A 17,264-nucleotide genomic window follows, 5' to 3' on the forward strand; every position below is an offset into this window, starting at 1 on the left:
GGAAGGGGAAACAGAAATAAATCAAAGATGGTATGCAACAGAGATGATAGAAAGGACAGGCAGAAGATGAGGCATCATCACAGCCAGTGGGATGATTTACAGGGCAATTGAGGCATGGTGCAGTTAAAACAGAAAGCAACAAATACTGGACTGAAAGCGTCATATTTGAATGCATGCAGCATAAGAAATAAAATGGACGATCTTAAAATTCAGCTACAGATTGGCAAGTATGATGTTGTGGCCATCACTGAAACCTGGCTAAAGGATGGCTACCTTTTGGAGCTGAATGTCCAAGGACAGATACGTTAGTAGGCAGAAGGAGTGGTGTGGCCTCATGTATAAGAAATAATATTAAATCATTAGAAAGGGATGAGATAGGATCGGAAGGAGTAGAGTCTCTGTTGGTTGAGTTAAGAAATGTAAAGGGTAAAAGGACGCTAATGGCAGTTGTACACAGGCCTCAAACAGCAGCCGGGATGTGGATTACAAATTACAGCAGGAGGTAGAAAAGGCGTGTTAGAAGGGCAATGTCATGATAATTTTTGGGGATTTTAACATTAAAGTGGATTGGAAAAACCAGGCCAGTACTGGACCTCAACAGAGCGAATTTGTAGAATGTTTAGGGGATGGCTTTTTAGAACAGCCTGTTGTTGAGCCCATTAGGGGATTGGCTGTGCTGGATTGGGTGTTGTGGAATGATCCGGAGGTGATAAGAGAGCTTAAGGTTAAGGAACCCTTAGGGAACAGTGATCACAACATGATTGAGTTCACTTTCAAATTTGAGAAGGAGAAACTAAATTCCAATATGTCGGTATTTTAGTGGAATAGAGGAAATTACAATGGCATGAGAGAGGAAACTGGCCAAAGTTGACTGGAAAGGGACACTAGCAGGAAGAACAGCAGAGCAGCAATGACTGGAGTTTCTGTGAAAAATGAGGGAAGTGCAAGATAGATATACTCCAAAGAAGAAGAAATCTTCAAATGGAAGACGGTCACTACTGTGGCTGACAAGTGAGGTCAGAGCCAAAGTAAAAGCAAAAGAGAGGGCATACCAGGAAGCCAAAGTTAGTGGGAAGATAAAGTATTGGAAAGCTTATAAAAACTTGCAGAAGGAAACTAAAAAGATCATTAGGAAGGAAAAGATGAATTATGAAAGGAAATTGGTGACTAATATCAAAGAGGATACTAAAAGCTTTTTTAAGTATATAAAGGGTAAAAGAGAGTCGAGGGTAGATAATATGATCAATAGAAAACGGTGCTGGAGCTATTGCAATGAGAGACGCAGAGATGGAAGAGAAACTGAATGAATATTTTGCATCAGTCTTCGCAGTGGAAGACATCTGCAGTATACCTGAACTTCAAGAGTGTCAGGGAAGTGAAGTATGTGCAATGAAAATTACAACTGAGAAAGTGCTCAGGAAGTTTAATGGTCTGAGGGTGGATAAATCTCTTGGACCTGATGGAATGCACCCTTGGGTTCTGAAGGAAGTAGCTGGAGAGATTGTGGAGGCATTAACGATGATCTTTCAAGAATTGATAGATTCTGGCATCGTACAGGGTGACTGGAAAATTGCAAATGTTACTCCACTATTTAAGAAGGGTGGGAGGCAACAGAAAGGAAACTATAGATCTGTTGGCCTGACATCAGTGGTTGGGAAGTTGTTGGAATCGATTGTTAGGGATGAGATTATGATAGGCCAAAGCGAACATGGTTTCCTGAAAGGAAAATCCTGCCCGACAAACCTACTGTTATTCTTTGAGGAAATTACAAGCAGGGTAGACAAAGGAGATGTAGTAGATGTAGTGTACTTGGATTTTCAGAAGGCCTTTAACAAGGTGCCACACATGAGGCTGCTTAGCATGATAAATGCCCATGAAATTACAGGGAATGGGTTACTAGAATGGGTGGAACACTGGCTGATCAGCAGACAACAGAATGGGAATAAAGGGATCCTATTCTGGCTGGCTGCCGGATACCAGTGGAGTTCCACAGGGGTGGGTGTTGGAATAGCTGCTTTTTACAATGTATGTCGATGATTTGCACTATGGGATTAATGGATTTGTGGCTAAATTTGCCAATGATACAAAGATAGGTGGAGGAGCCGGTAGGGCTGAGGAAACAGAAAAACTGCAGAGAGATTTAGACAGTTTAGGGGAATGGGCAAAGGAATGGCAAATGAAATACAATGTTGTAAAGTGTATGTTCGTGCATTTTGGTAGAAGAAATAAATGGGCAGACTATTAATTAGATGGGAAGAGAACTCAAAATGCAAGGATGTAAAGGGACTTGGGAGTCCTTGTGCAGGATACCCTAAAGGTTAATCTCCAAGTTAAGTTGGTGGTGCAGAAGGTGAATGTAATGTTGACATTAATTTCTAGAGGTATAGAATATAAGAGCAGGGATGTGATGTTGAGGCTCTATAAGGCACTCATGAGACCACACTTGGAGTATTGTGTGCAGTTTTGGGCTCTATATTTTAGAAAGGATATAGTGATATTGGAGAGGGTTCAGAGAAGATTCGTGCGAATGATTCCAGGAATGAAAGGGTTACCATATGAGGAACATCTGGTAGGACTTGAGCTGTATTCTGTAGAGTTCATGAGAATGAGGGGGGATCTCATTGAAACATTCTGTATGTTAAAAGGCCTGAACAGATTAGATATGGCAAAGTTATTTCCTATGGTATGACAAGGGAACACAACTTCAGGATTGAAGGACATCCATTTAGAACAGAGATGCGGAGAAATGACTTTAGTCAGAGGTTGGTAAATCTGTGGGATTTCTTGCCATGAGTGGTTGTGAAGGCCAAGTCATTGGATACATTTAGGGCAGAGATAGATAGGTTCTTGATTAGCCAGGGCATTAAAGGGTATGGGGAGAAAGCAGGGGAGTGGGGATGATTGGAAGAATTGGATCAGCCCATAATTGATCTTATGTTGTTATGACATTGAGTTTCAGTTAGACCACATTTGGAGTACTGTGTTCAGTTCTGGTTGCTTCATGATACAAAGGATATGGAAGCTTTAGAGAGAATCCAGAGAAGATTTACCAGACGCAGCCTGGATGCAAGACGCCTTATGAGAAAACAGCTTGGTCTTTTCTCTTTGGAGCAAAGAAGATGACAGGTTACTTCATAAGATTATGAGAGGCACACACAGAGTGGATATTGAGCACTATTTTTGCAGGATGTCAATGGCCATTACCAGAGGGTATCCAAGGTGAGTGGGGGAGCACTTAGAGGAGATATCAGAGCTTTTATACAAAGAGTGGCAGATGCCTGAAGTGTACTTCCAGGGATAGCCACAAATACTGAGATAAGAGGGACATTTAAGAGAGTCAAAACATATGTATGGAAGAAAAAAGGTTATGGGCTGTGTAAGAGGGAGGGTTAGCTTGATTGTGGAGTGGGTTTATATAGGTTGGCACAACTTTGTGGGCTCGTTCTGTGCTATACCATTCTACGTTCCACATTCCACAAAGTTAAAGCGATATCTGAGCCAGAAAAGTTGACTTTTCTAGAATTTATTGCAATTGAGAATCAGTTTCATATTCCTGGCATTTAACCGCTTTTTTAAACTGGGGTGTAGTCAATCATATCAGAGAATACTTTGAGATAGCATGCTCAGAAGTAACTTACAGTTAACTTATTAAAAGAATACAGATTATTAAAGATAAGGTCATGCATGATTAAATTCAAAGTTGAAGGACAATAGTAGATCTTTTATTACAACAGAATAAAAACACTTTTCTATTTAGAAATCTTTACTAATTACAGCTTTTTACACCTTCAATAACTTATTTAGACTTCAAGTGAGGAAGCATAAGATTTCAGAACCTTGTTTAAAAAGGAAATAATCTGTAGGTATCTTAAATTCATATTGATTTATCCAGTTTCCCTTGACTGTAGTATGAAGGGCAATACACACTGTGGCATATACATAGTTATCCATCAATTACTGGACGCAACATTAGCCATTCAGCATAAATACTGCATGCACACAGACAGACTACACACAAAATGCTGAAGACATTTTGTAGGCCTGGCAGCAGGTTCTATGGAAGGGAACAAAGAGTCCATGGATTTGATCCTGATGAAAGGTCTCAGCCCAAACCGTAAACTGGTTGTTCCTCTCCATAGATACTGCCTGGCCTGCTGAGTTCCTCCAGCGTTTTGTGTGTCAGTCTGGATTTCCAACATCTGTAGAATCTTCAGTGTTTATGAGAAAGAAGTGCTACTGCAAGATCTAAGCCATTACTACTTATTTTGATGCAATTTTGTTGGGGAAAATTGTACAGGAACAATGTACTACAATTCTTGTAGAGCAATCATAGGCCATTAACAACCATACTTTAATATCTGAAAACAGCATGATTGATGTGGATTCTGGTGATCCTGTGGCTTGGATTACACCTGCACAAAATGTTGAGGAATAGCTGAGTGCCTTGGGATAAAAGCGTGATAGCTTCTTAAGAACCCTGAATAAACTTTTATTATCTTCCTTCTGTGCCTGAAGAAAAATGTACATTAATTGAGTGGTAGTGACACAGGTTAAGAAACATGACTCATTAGTGATAACTTGTTGAGTTTTTCTCTGATCTTGGCAATACATTTGCAAACATTTGTCACCATACAAGGAGACATCACCAGTGTGCTGTTCATTTGTGGTGTGTCCTCTGAATGCTTGGCCTTTGTATATATACTTATCAATCAGCTGATTGGTCGCCTCTACGGAAACTCAATTGTCACATAGAGACGAGATCTCATCGCTGATCGGTTGCGTGGTGAACTCTGTGCGTTGTGGCTTGGAATTTTGCTCACATTGGCTTATATCTTGTACAGGAAGGAAACCAGGTACTTTTGTAAATTCTTAATCTCTCTCCTGTTGATGTACATCTATGGAAGTTGATATACATTGTAGCATGGTGATCAATGTATCGATAATATTGGTAATGCAACTCTGCATTTTACACTGGGAAATTTGTATGACATCTTCTACACCAGGCTGCAAAGAATTAGTGTGAAAAAGTTAAAAATTGACAGTAGCTGACAAAGCAAACCGACTTGCTTCAGTAAACAGCAATATTATCGTGGGGCTGCAAAAATCCATCTGGAAATGTAAAGCCTGTTGATCCTTAGTTCTTCAGGCAGAAGAGTGGCTCCCACGTGATGGTGCAGTCTCCTACAGCTCTGTCTGCAAATGAGGCAAAAGTTCTGCAAAGGGTGGTACTGCTTTTTCCATTGATGCATCCCTGTTAAATTGCTAACTGTTGCATTTAAGATAAGCAGATGGAGTTTTATACAAGTAAATAGAACAAAATACCTTTGAAAGCAGATATCTAAAAACTACATTGTCTTGGCAAGACAAAGAGAATGACTCACAGTTGCTGAGATCAAATTACTGTACTTGTTTCTTTAAATAAAAACCATCACATCTAAAAGATTAATACTTCTTAAGTTTTACCGGTGGTTTGACAGTTGAAAGGGACTTTCGTGATTTATTTACAAACCGTTTGTAGCTAAAATTGCTGCACTGAAGTCCTAAGAAGTTCATCAGATCCTGATATCCATCTGTTCATAAGGCCAACAACTATCTCTGGAATAGGTATTAGGAATTTAAAAGGTTGCAGGGAAAATACTGTGTATTTAGAAAGCACTGCAAAATTGCGACAGTGATTTGAACCCCCTCCTCCTTCCTTGGATTCATAAACTGAAAAACCACTTTGATTTGAAAACATATCAAATATTTAGAGAAAATTAAGATTCAGTCTATTCAAAGGCTTTGAATGATTGCCATATGTCCTAAGGGATACTGTGACAATAGCTTTAATCTTAATAGCTAATTATCCAGCCTACAATAAACGGTGCACATAGTGCATTTTCATATGGGTTGTTAAAAGTAATTAATATTCTATTAATATCCTGAGGGAGTTGAAAATTCAATATTCTATATCAACAACACCTGTTTCCTGTAGCAAACTGTATAAATGTTCCATTAGAAATCTGTTTTAAATTTTGTTTCAAGGAGCCATATGTTTTATTTGGCATTGTAAATACAGTAGATGAATTGCTGATATTGTAATCATAACTGTTGATACATTACAGATATAGTCTCAAGCAGGTACTCCAATGCAAAATGCACTAAGAAGACCCAGATTATGTTGCCAGCAAAGTGTCAAACCCAGCAAAGGAAAAATGAGTATCTTGTGGCAAGGATAATAGTTAAATTCTAATGTCATGAGAAAGTTTATGGAAATATCAAATTTTTGTGAACATCAAAAATATATGAGGCAATTATGTAATCCAGTAAAGAAACTGTTCATGAAGGTAGCAAAAGTCAAGTTGAATATTCTAGAATTTATCTTTTAAATTAAATGTTAATACATTTATCGACAGCCTTTTCGATTGCCTGAGACATCTCTTTCCTCACTCTTTGCAAGATCCTGCAGTGATACTGTAGATAATGAAATCCAAGTGGTATAACAATACCTCAGGATCACTGCACATAAGGTATTCTTATATCAATTGTATGTCAAACTACTCAACATTCTTATACTTGGAACCTAGATCAACAATAACTCTTTAAGTTGTATTGTTACAAGCTAAGAGCTTTCATACCCATATGTAGCGAGAAGCACAGTAAATGGCAGAATGTATGAATTTAGTTTTAAGTTTAAAAATCAATAAAATTTCTGTTAATCAAGTAAAGCCACCTGTTAAAAATGCGAAGGAATTGAGCACACATTAATTTTCCATTTTCAGTTCACCTACCACATTTTTGTATGCAGTTTTATATACATGTTCTCTCTGGAGGCCCAGAATCCTGATGAGATGTTAGAATTATTCCATCAAATTAAACTTAAGTAAATTTACATTCTTGTTTTTATTGCCTAAACTGCACAAACCACCCCAAATGTCAGTTAAAAATAAAAAAGACCTTCTGGATTATTTCCCTAACAGAAATGTAGAAGACAAAAACCACTGAACGTATCATAGTATGAAATGATACATATATGAATTAATTTTCCAATCTTTAACCAAAATTCTTTTGAATGTGTTAATGAAATCGGACCTATAGGTGCAGATACATATTTAAAAAGTAAGATGGAAACTCATGAAATTTGATCAAAATGCACACGGTGCTTGGTGAAATCTTACTCATCAGCTTTTGCATTCAAACAATGTAAAAAAAATCAGGAAAAATTGATTTCAAGGAACTACTCTTTAACAGCATTTGATACCATCTAAAATTGTTACATGTACAGTTCGAAGAAAAATCAGCCATGCTTGCAACAAGGCAATAAAACAATTCCTCATCTCTACATGCACTTTATTATCACACATAACTCTGATTAATCTACGTAAACAATTCAGTCACAGGAAACAAGGAGAAATCAGGTAGAAATCTCACCACAACAAATTGTCACCACCATACTTCCATACAGAGTGATTTCACTAGATGACAGCACATTTATTCTAATATTGTATTCAAGTATTATTGTTACACCTAACCCCCACCTCTCTCCTCTCCCCATCGTACTCAATGTTATCAATCCTAAAACTTAAGAAATTCCTTCAGTCCTGCTCTCCTTTCTATCATCCTACATCCCTTTCTGCTGGATCAGATTAAATAAACCACAAGCTACAGCTCTGTTGCCTAGTTTTTCCTCTATACAAACCCATCCAATTACTCATAAACTTCTCATCTCATTTAGCCAAATTTAATAACAATACAATAACACAGATCCATCAGTGTTCTATTCATACTTGTAAAAATTGATTGTAACGGTGGTAAACTTTTGACCTAGGGTTATGGAAGTTCCTGCAGAAGTGTGCCATGACGTCCAAATTCAAAAGCTGACTGTATTACTGTATACTTAATATCCTTTGAGTAATCTGATTACTCTATGTTATAGTAAAATTCTAAATGTAACTTTAATATTTCTCATATGACTTTTTAAAAGTGATAAATATCTTTATCTACTTTGAACAAGTTGCTCTCGTACTTTAACTGCCACTCCCAATTAAACTCTGTCCTATCATCCTAAACACCGGTCATTGAAAACATTCATCATCTGGCGTTAATCATGCATCAATAAACTTGTGTTCAGCTTAACAGAAATCATATCTACCATTACACAAACTTAGAATATGACAGGTGATAAAAAGGCAATAAAAATATCAAAACAGAGCAAGTGAATCTGGAATTAAATTAAGAATACAGTAAAGCTCAGGCAATCAAAAAACAATATTTACATTGATGCATATTAATTTTGATATACATTAATGTATTTTACTTTAAGGAAGCACATTAACACCAGAACCTATCCATAGAAGCTCTCTGTTTGGCTACCTTTACTATTTCTTCAGCTGTAATATGAATAATACAGATTTGGAGGATTAGATGGTGCATGAGGTTAGCAAAATGTTTTTTCAACACTGGAACTAAATTCCACTTCTATATCTGCCATCTGCTTCATGATTTAAAGCACCTCTGCCTGTGGACTGCAGAAACAATTCGTGTGCACAGCAACCTTGGATACAGGATGGCTCCACAGAAGCTGAGCAACTTAATATCTGTATGCAATCGAAAGAAGATGGAGCAGATAGAATTAAAGACTGCAATGCTACGCAGCAAATTAAATCCTCAATAACCTTTGACATCCAGAGCTCCATGAACTTGTTACTCCTGGTTTTTACACCTCCTGGTATGCAGATATGGACTTGCCTGTGAAATAAATGCTCCCAGTCAGCCTTAGCCTATTCTAATGTAATTGGCTTCCCTCAATTTAAGAATCTTATTTCCTGTCCATTCCTATTTTCCTCCATAACTACTTAAAAATATATGGGGTTATGGTTAGTATTTTTAAAATCACTTGCACCTCCAAAAACTTTTAAAGTTACGACAATCCTAATTAATATTCGGGCAATTAAAATGCCCTATTTTTAATTACCATGCTGATATCTGTCTCTTCTTTGACTCTTGCTGACTTTTGAGAGGTCTATAATACAACCCCAGTGAAGTGACAATACCCTTTTTGTTCCTAATCACTACCCATACGGTCTCGTTGATGAGTCTTTCAGGATATCCTCTCCCAATCCTTGATATCCACTCCATTTTGAGGCATAGATAGAGTGGATAGCCAGAGACTTATCCTGGGGAAAAAATACAAGGGATATAATTTTAAGGTGTTTGAAGGAAAGTTTAGGAGGTAGGTTTTTTTACACAGGTAACGTTAGATCCAAGGAATACATTGCCAGGGGTGGTGGTACAGGTGCATAACATTTGAGATATTTAAGAGAATCTTAGATTGGTACATGAATGAAAGAACAGATTTCAGGGATTCCCTACCTGGGTTAATGGTAGGGTCTGTGGCATTAAAGGAAGGTTGGGAACCCTAGCTAAGATTGACCTTAGACTAGGTTAAAGGATCGGCACAACATCATGGATCAAAGGGCCTGAATTGTGCTGTATTATTTTATGTTCTAATCCTGAATAAATGCAGTAACTGAGAAACAGCGCAATGCCACCTTTTTACTTCCTCTTCCATCTCATTTGACTATTTTTATATCCAGGAATCTGAACTACAATTCCCATTTCCTCTTTTACCATGTCTCAGTGATAGCAATAATATTGTACTTTCTCATGTATATCACAACCTTAAGTTCATCTGCCTTACTATTTATCCTCTTGGTGGTTGTACCTCTCTATCCAACAAGAGCTGCTCTGAGCCATATTTCCCTGCCATATTAATGTAAACCTACTGCAATGGTGCTACTGTAACTCCCTGTGGGATGTTCATACCATTTTGGTTTAAGTGTAGAAATACGGGGGAGTTGGTGTCCAATGGATCTTTAATTTACCTGTTATTCCTAACTTTCTTTGTAAATTGTTTCTTATTTAGAATAAATACTGCAGATCTTGAACTTTTGATTCAATTGTTGTTGGTGAGTCAGAACTTCATGCCCACATATTGATGATATTATCACATGTGCAAGATGATGGGGGAACATCACCAGTGTTAGAGTGAATGATGACAAGAGGCATTTTTTCTCCGATCTAGGCTACATCCACACTAGACCGGATAATTTTGAAGACACCGGTTTCACGTAAATACGATAGGCGTCCACATTATGCATTTTTTAAAATATCTCCATCCACATTGAAACCGAGATTTCAGCAAATCTCCTCCTACTGCACATTCGCAGGATACATCTACTGAAAACAAGCGACATGTTTGGTGTTGAATCTCGCTGTGAAAGTGTACATTTGTGCAGTTACAAACTAGAAAAACTTAAAACAATGGGCACCTGTTGGCTCTCATGCAGGACGACTTAAAAGTTAAAAAAAACAAATACTGCAGCGTATGGAGGCAACTGACAGGGAGTTCACGGACGGTATGAACTGGCTGATGACGAACATTGAAAAACTGACTAACTCTGTTGCATTAATAAAGCACCTCGTTAAATGTGCAAAATGTGTCTGCATCAGTATTTTCTTGTATTTCCATACAATGTTACATTAGTCTGTTACACATCTATTGCCAGAGAAGTACTTGCATAAATAGGTAAACCACCTTCATACAAGCAAGGACAGAAAACAGGGCAAAGTGAGTATACTTATTTATTCAGTAAGTTATGGGTCAAAGTATTTGGTGAGTACATTTTTAACTCTCTGGCTTCAGTCTCGTTGCTGTCTGTTCTGAAATTGTTAGGTTGTGTTCAAGAAAACAATGAAATGGCGCGCTGCCATCTAACAGCGTTTCCAGATTTCTCTGGTTACCCCGTCCACACTGATCTGTCCAAGCGGCATTTTCAAAATTATACACCTTGGACAGCGTTTCTGAAAAGCTCCGGTTTCGGGAGACGAAAATGCTATTTTAGTGTGAACGAAGAGAAAAAGCTTCAGTTACGCACTTATCCGGTGTAGTGTGGACATAGCCCTAGTTTCTAGGGGCATAAATTTTCCTACATCCACTTAACCTGAATATTTTGGGATTCAGGTAAATTTACTTCTCCTGATGCAAGGTGGGTGACTGTGATGATTCTTCAGCCTTAGCAGATATTTGAACTGATGCTAGAATTAGTGAGAAGCTGGACAGGAGGGTCAAGCCCGGGGATTTCTCGATCCACTGGATGGACTGAACTGCTGATTTGAAGAAGGCAAAAGGTGGGCATCTGTATTTCATGACAAACTCTTCATGGTGCTCAGACATAGTTATCTTACAGCACTGTCGTTCTCCCAACCCGAAACATTTAAAAATTGAATGCCATCCGTTCTACTTACCGAGAGGACTCTCCTCCATCATCCTCACCATGATTTACATACAGCCACAGGCTGGTGTCAAACAAGGACTCGATGTATTCAAAGCCACAATGAGCAACAAGAAACAGCCTACAACAGTGCCTTTCAAATCATTGCTAGGGACTTTAATCAAGCTTGTTTGAAGAAATCTCTGCTCAATTATCATCAACATATGAGTAGGGGTCCACACACTATCATCAGGAATACCTACCATTCTATAACTAGACGGTATTTCAGGAAAGTTGATCATCTGGTTGCCCTTCTCCAAACTGCATACAGGTAGAATCTAAAGAGTCTACAGAGGTAAGGACAACAAAGAGGTGGTTGCGGGAGGCAGAGGAGTGGTCACAGGTTTGTCCAAGTTCAAGGACTCAGAGGATCTGAACAAAAACACCCATGGTTGTCACAAACAAGTGTGTCCTCTCAGAGTCAGTCAGAGCCTTCTCCAACCCAAAGCCCTTGATGACCCAAGAGATCCGCAACCTGATGAGGGCCAGATCAGTGGCATTCAGTTCTGGCAACCAAGTAAAATACAAGAGGTCCGGGTATGACCTTCGGAAAGGTACCTCACATGCAAGGTGGCAATTCCAGATCAAACCTGAATCGCAGAAGGATGATCAACAGCTGTGGCAGGGCTTGAATGCTATCACCTCCTACAAAGTAAAACCAAGCAACATATGTGACAATAAGCTACATTCTCCTGAGTTTAGAACAATAAGAGGAAATATTCAACAAGAGACAACCAATGGCCTCTATCTTTTATGTTTTGGCTCTGCTTCTGTTGTTTGCATTCCTTTCCAGTATGTCTTTAGTTATATCAGTTAAATAAAGCTCAGAAAAAAGTTTGTACCTTGACAGGCATAAAATGGTGGTTTAAGCCTGTTTGAATCGATTAACACCTACCCACTTAGACAAACTGACACCGCTACCACCTTCCAGCACCCTGATACTTTTAATGGCATTTTGTTTGAAAGGATGGTCACTGTACTTCCAAAGTTTGGTTTAAAGAAATATTTGCATATATAAGCAGTTCTTCGAGTATTCATCTGGTGTAGAAAATAAAGCAATATAGAGATTTGTTATCCCTATTTTGAGATCTGTAACTATCAATAACAGAATGTGGCCCAGACAGAAAAGGCAAAAAATCATCTGAAATAGTGCCTCGGGTCTACAATGGTAATAATTTAAAGGATTGGCTGCTGCTTGTTATAACACAAGAGGGAGCTCACCTATTCCCAACTGAATAATTTTGTTAAGTATCTGTGTCTTAATGACAGTGTCATTTAGGTAAAATCAGTGACTGATAAGAAGGATGTTGGAAGGATTTGCTGATCTTTGAATGCCAGTGGTCGTTGGGAGTTCTGTAGAATTGATAGAAGTACTTAAAAATATACACACAGCCTATCAACTTCTATCACAGAATATAGAATAACTCTATAGAAAAGGAACAAAAAATCTTAGAAAAAAAAATTAAATTGCCTCAGTTCAATGATGAAAGTACATCAAAGTTGAACCAACCGCACGTTGAACAATTTGTTCTAAATTCAGCTCATCGATCACTCTTTGTCCTTGTGTGCATATTTCCCCTTTGTTTCTCAATAATCATGATGTTCAAATCCCTCTATAATCTACTTTCAACTTCTCTAATACTTTTTAGTCTTTCATATTTTTTCATGATCAAAGATTTTATGGTTTTAAATTGTTACAGACACCTTCCTTAATCTCCAAAGAATATGAAAGAGTTATCAGTTACTTTCTCCCATTTCCTGGAAGTCTCTCATTATTTTTTGTGAGTGTAAAATGAAAAATAATATTACAGTCAAGCTTTTACTCACCCTCCAAAGATATTCACCTTCAGAACCTGAAAGTGCTGTAAACCTCGACCATGTTTTTTTTTCACACTGAGCTGCTGTTTCAGTGAGATTTTCTGTTAATCATGTTTAGGGTTTTTGCTGCTGATATACTGCAACATGAATGATGACATCATTACATTGCACACCAGGGGTCGGAAACCAACTCCCATCATTTTAAGAGCTGAACACAAGTTAGTATTTAGGTTGGACTATGACTATAGAGCTACAGGACACAGGTGCAAAATTAACAAGCCTCAAGCGAAACTGGAGGTTTTAAGGAACCTTTCTCCCTTTTGCAGAATGGTAGTTATATGAAACAGATTTTCAGCATTGTTAATATTATGCAGAGTTTGCAGATTTCCCATAATTTATTTTTAATTTACAATGAAATATATAAATTAATATAAATATGAGATTACCTTCGCTTATCCCATGGTAGTATTAGCAAAGCTGTATGTTTAGCTGAGTAATGTATTCAAAACAGTTAGTTTCCAAACTTCACTCTATATGAACTGTTCTAGATATGTAAATATTATCCCACATAAGTTATCCAAACTTCCAAAAGGCTATGTTAATCACTCAAAAAATACAATAGCAGAATTGCAAAAAAAAAAGAAAATTACAAAGAAAATAAGTCAGTATAAACAAATTTGTGTTAAGTTATCAAGCATTCAGAAATCTGGATATGCCATGAACTTTTTTGTTTTTAAATCGTTTACAAAAGTGTGCTATATAGAAACGTAAGTATCAGTGCAGATGGAAGTATTTGATCCATTAAGCTTCTGTTGGTGATGCCACCTCATTTAACAACATGAATTATCTCTCTCTCTCTGCTTTTTTTCCCTCACATCTATTAATATTTTTGTCTGTATGTCTTTTATCTAAGTTCTTCAGAAATCCTTTCATTAACTTGGCTTTGAAAACTTCTTGTGTTAAACCTTTCAACACGAATAATATTTTAATTGAAAAAATAGACTCAGGCATCCCTTTATACTTTTAGATTCAGTCCTATTTTCTGTCCCCAACTGTTAATCACCCAGGTAGCATAAATAATGTTTTCACTACTTTCTCTCCATTAGGTTCTTCCTTAACTTCTCTGCTCATGTATAGTCTCGGTTTTCAGTTATGATCTTCTCTCATCAGATCCATTGATGCTGCTCCTGCCAGATTATCAATAGAAACTGAGCACAAGGCACCAATGAAGAGTGGCTACTGAGGCCTTTCTACTAAACTCTAGATAATGAGGCTCTCAGAAAGGAGGACCCTGTACTGTGTAAGAAAGCTAGGTAAAGCTCTGTAAAGCTATCAGGTCTGTCAAGAGAACACTAGAAAAAGCTGGAGGCTTAATACAATTAGACAAGTGCTAGGTGATGGTGACAAGACTGTAACATCATTAGTCATAAGACAAAATTGAAGGCGATTTCCAGTGACATGCGATCTCTATTGGATGACTCAATGCCTTCTATGCCTATTTGCTGGTTAAGCAGTATTACAGGGTAGATCAATAACAAAGATGAAACAGAGTACAACAAAGTGCTCATAAACCTTATGTTGTTGTGCCAGAACAACAGTCAATCACTTAATGCCAGGAAATGAAATAGCTGGTTGTTGGCCTAAGGAAATGAGAGAATTAACCATAACCTGCCCTCATCAACTCTGTTGGTCAATAGCTTCACATTCATAGACATCCATATCACAACAACCTCTCCTAGCCCTTCAAAACTGATGTGGTGATCAAGAAAAAAATATCTATGTGTGTAATTTCTTGGGCATCTGAGGCAATTTGGTTTGTCCATGCAGATTATCTCAAATTTCTACAGATGCAGTATAGAAAGTATCCTGATGAGTTACACCTCAGCCTGATATGCAACTACTCTGCTCTGGACCAAAGGAAACTATAGAGAGTGCTGAACATTGCCCAGTCCATCATAGGCTCAGCATCTCCTTCTATTCAGTTCATTTTCACTGTGTGTTGCATCTGGAAGGTTAATAGTATCATTAAGCATGACTGCTACCTTGGCCCTTGACTTTTCTCCCCCGTGAACAGAATCAGAAACAGCTTCGTCCCCATAACTATCAGACTTCTGAACCAATCACCTCTTTCACATGGTGCAGCTACATTCTCAAACTTTTAATTCTACACCTTCTGTTATTGCCACTTATTTCTTCTCACACTACTTCAGTTTGCGCTAACTCTGCCATGAATAGTCCCAAGCCCGGCTGTGAAAGGAAGGATAGGGCTTAGGGCAGCAACTCAATCCTGAAAAAACCGAGAGCTACAGAAACAGGAAAATTTGAAAGACTGGCCAGGACAAAGGACTCTGGTCAGCTGCTGTCAGTGACCAATGCCCCCATAGGGGTGATGGCCTCAGGTAAAGTCAGTCATCAATACTATAGTTTGCACCATTTCATTGTTTAGTTCTCCCCGCTAGATATATTTTATGCATTTATTATTACCACATGTATTCTCTACTCTATGAGCTTAACATAAGCAAGGAATTTCATTGCACCCTGGTGTATATGACAACAAATTAAACTGAATCTAAATCTGAATACCAGGTCCCATTCCTATAAATCTATTTCACACCTTTTGAAAAATTACAGTAGCCAAAAATGACACCCAGAACTCCAAATGGTAAAATTAAACTAACTATTCTCCATAACCTAATATGAAGATCAATTTAGGAGACTGTGAGTTCAATACAGAATCTGAAAAAAAAACCGCTATACCTTTCAGGTAAAAGTTTTAGTAATACTGTATTTTCTCCCTCAGGTGTATGTTACAGATTCTGTGGTGCAACTTCATTGCACAGCAGGGTAATGATCTCCAGTGACATTTTCAATATTTGCCCCCGATTAAAAATTATTACAATAAATTATTTTGTCATCAGAGAGCTCCAAAGGTATTCCTAGCCGAAGGGTGGTAGTGGGGGCAAACTCCCACTGCTAAACAAATGCTCTTCATGGCGTGTGTCTCAAACAGCCTCTGACAACCAAGTCCAACTCCTGGCCTTCACGAGTGGCATAGTTCTTATGCCTGGCGGAGCTGTTCTCACTGACAGGAGAAGGGGCAAAGGCGGACCACTGCCAACTTAAAACCAGTTGCTCCGGGCAGATGGGGCTCGTTAACCGCAGATGGTAGCTCATCTAGGAGAGGGAAAACTCCGATTTCAAACCTTCGCAACCTTGAGAGTAAACCCCGAGGAAAAGTCCGGAGTTGGAGTCCCAGAGGCAGCAACTGCTGTACCCAGCACCAGCACGGCAACTCCTGCGATGCTGCTGGCACCAAACCGTATCGACCACCGTCGTTCCTCTGGACCTGTCATCAGCATGGAGAGGGGGGGTCCCACTGCATGAGCAACAGACAGATCTCCACACCCAGTGACTACCAGAGGCACAGGACCCATTGTCGACCACGACTGATGGAGGTCACACACACACACACGAAAATATATTTGACTGAGATTGATGAGGAGAAATGGACAAATATTTTATAGAGTGATGTTACAAGATTATCTGAAGGTGCCAGGCATGTTTATGAACACATAAGAATGACATGATTAATGATGCCCACCGGAAATCCAGGGAAGAGATTATAAGTTTAAAGTGTCATGTACTGAGAATAAACAAGGAAAGCTTATTCCATTTACCTTGGTATTTTAAGGTTTTAGGAGAGTTTGCAGTTATGAAAGAGGATAGAATTTTCTCCAAGGTCTCAGTGACCAGAACATAATAGCAGCAGGACTACATCCATCAGTCCATTTACAGAAATAGAACACAGAACAGAGCACAGAGTACAAGAATAGGCCCTTCAGCCACAATGTAAGGGCCAACCACAAAAACAATTTCAACTAATGCCATCTGCTTACACACGGTTCATAGACCTAGCCCATTTCATAGTTCTCCCCATTAAAGTGTGCATGGAAAACATTGATCTTATCTGGAAGAGATGGGTCATTGCTACTTAACACTACCCAATTTCATCTTGTAGAGAGTTATATCGTGTGAGCCTTACCACAGATACCAAACACCCATTATGATTCCAGTTTAGTCCAATATTGCCTCTCAGAGCTCATAAAATTTTCTAGATGCCATACCTAGGCCACT

At 38.4% G+C, this 17,264-nt stretch overlaps 1 protein-coding gene across 1 annotated transcript in view; it reads right to left on the reverse strand.

Annotated features, from left to right (window-relative positions):
* Positions 1-17,264, reverse strand: part of cfap299 (cilia and flagella associated protein 299) — a 616,657-nt gene that overhangs the window by 490,772 nt on the left and 108,621 nt on the right. The window lies entirely within an intron of this gene.

The sequence above is a fragment of the Hypanus sabinus genome, chromosome 14 (genome assembly GCF_030144855.1).
Source record: "Hypanus sabinus isolate sHypSab1 chromosome 14, sHypSab1.hap1, whole genome shotgun sequence".
Taxonomy (NCBI): domain Eukaryota; kingdom Metazoa; phylum Chordata; class Chondrichthyes; order Myliobatiformes; family Dasyatidae; genus Hypanus; species Hypanus sabinus.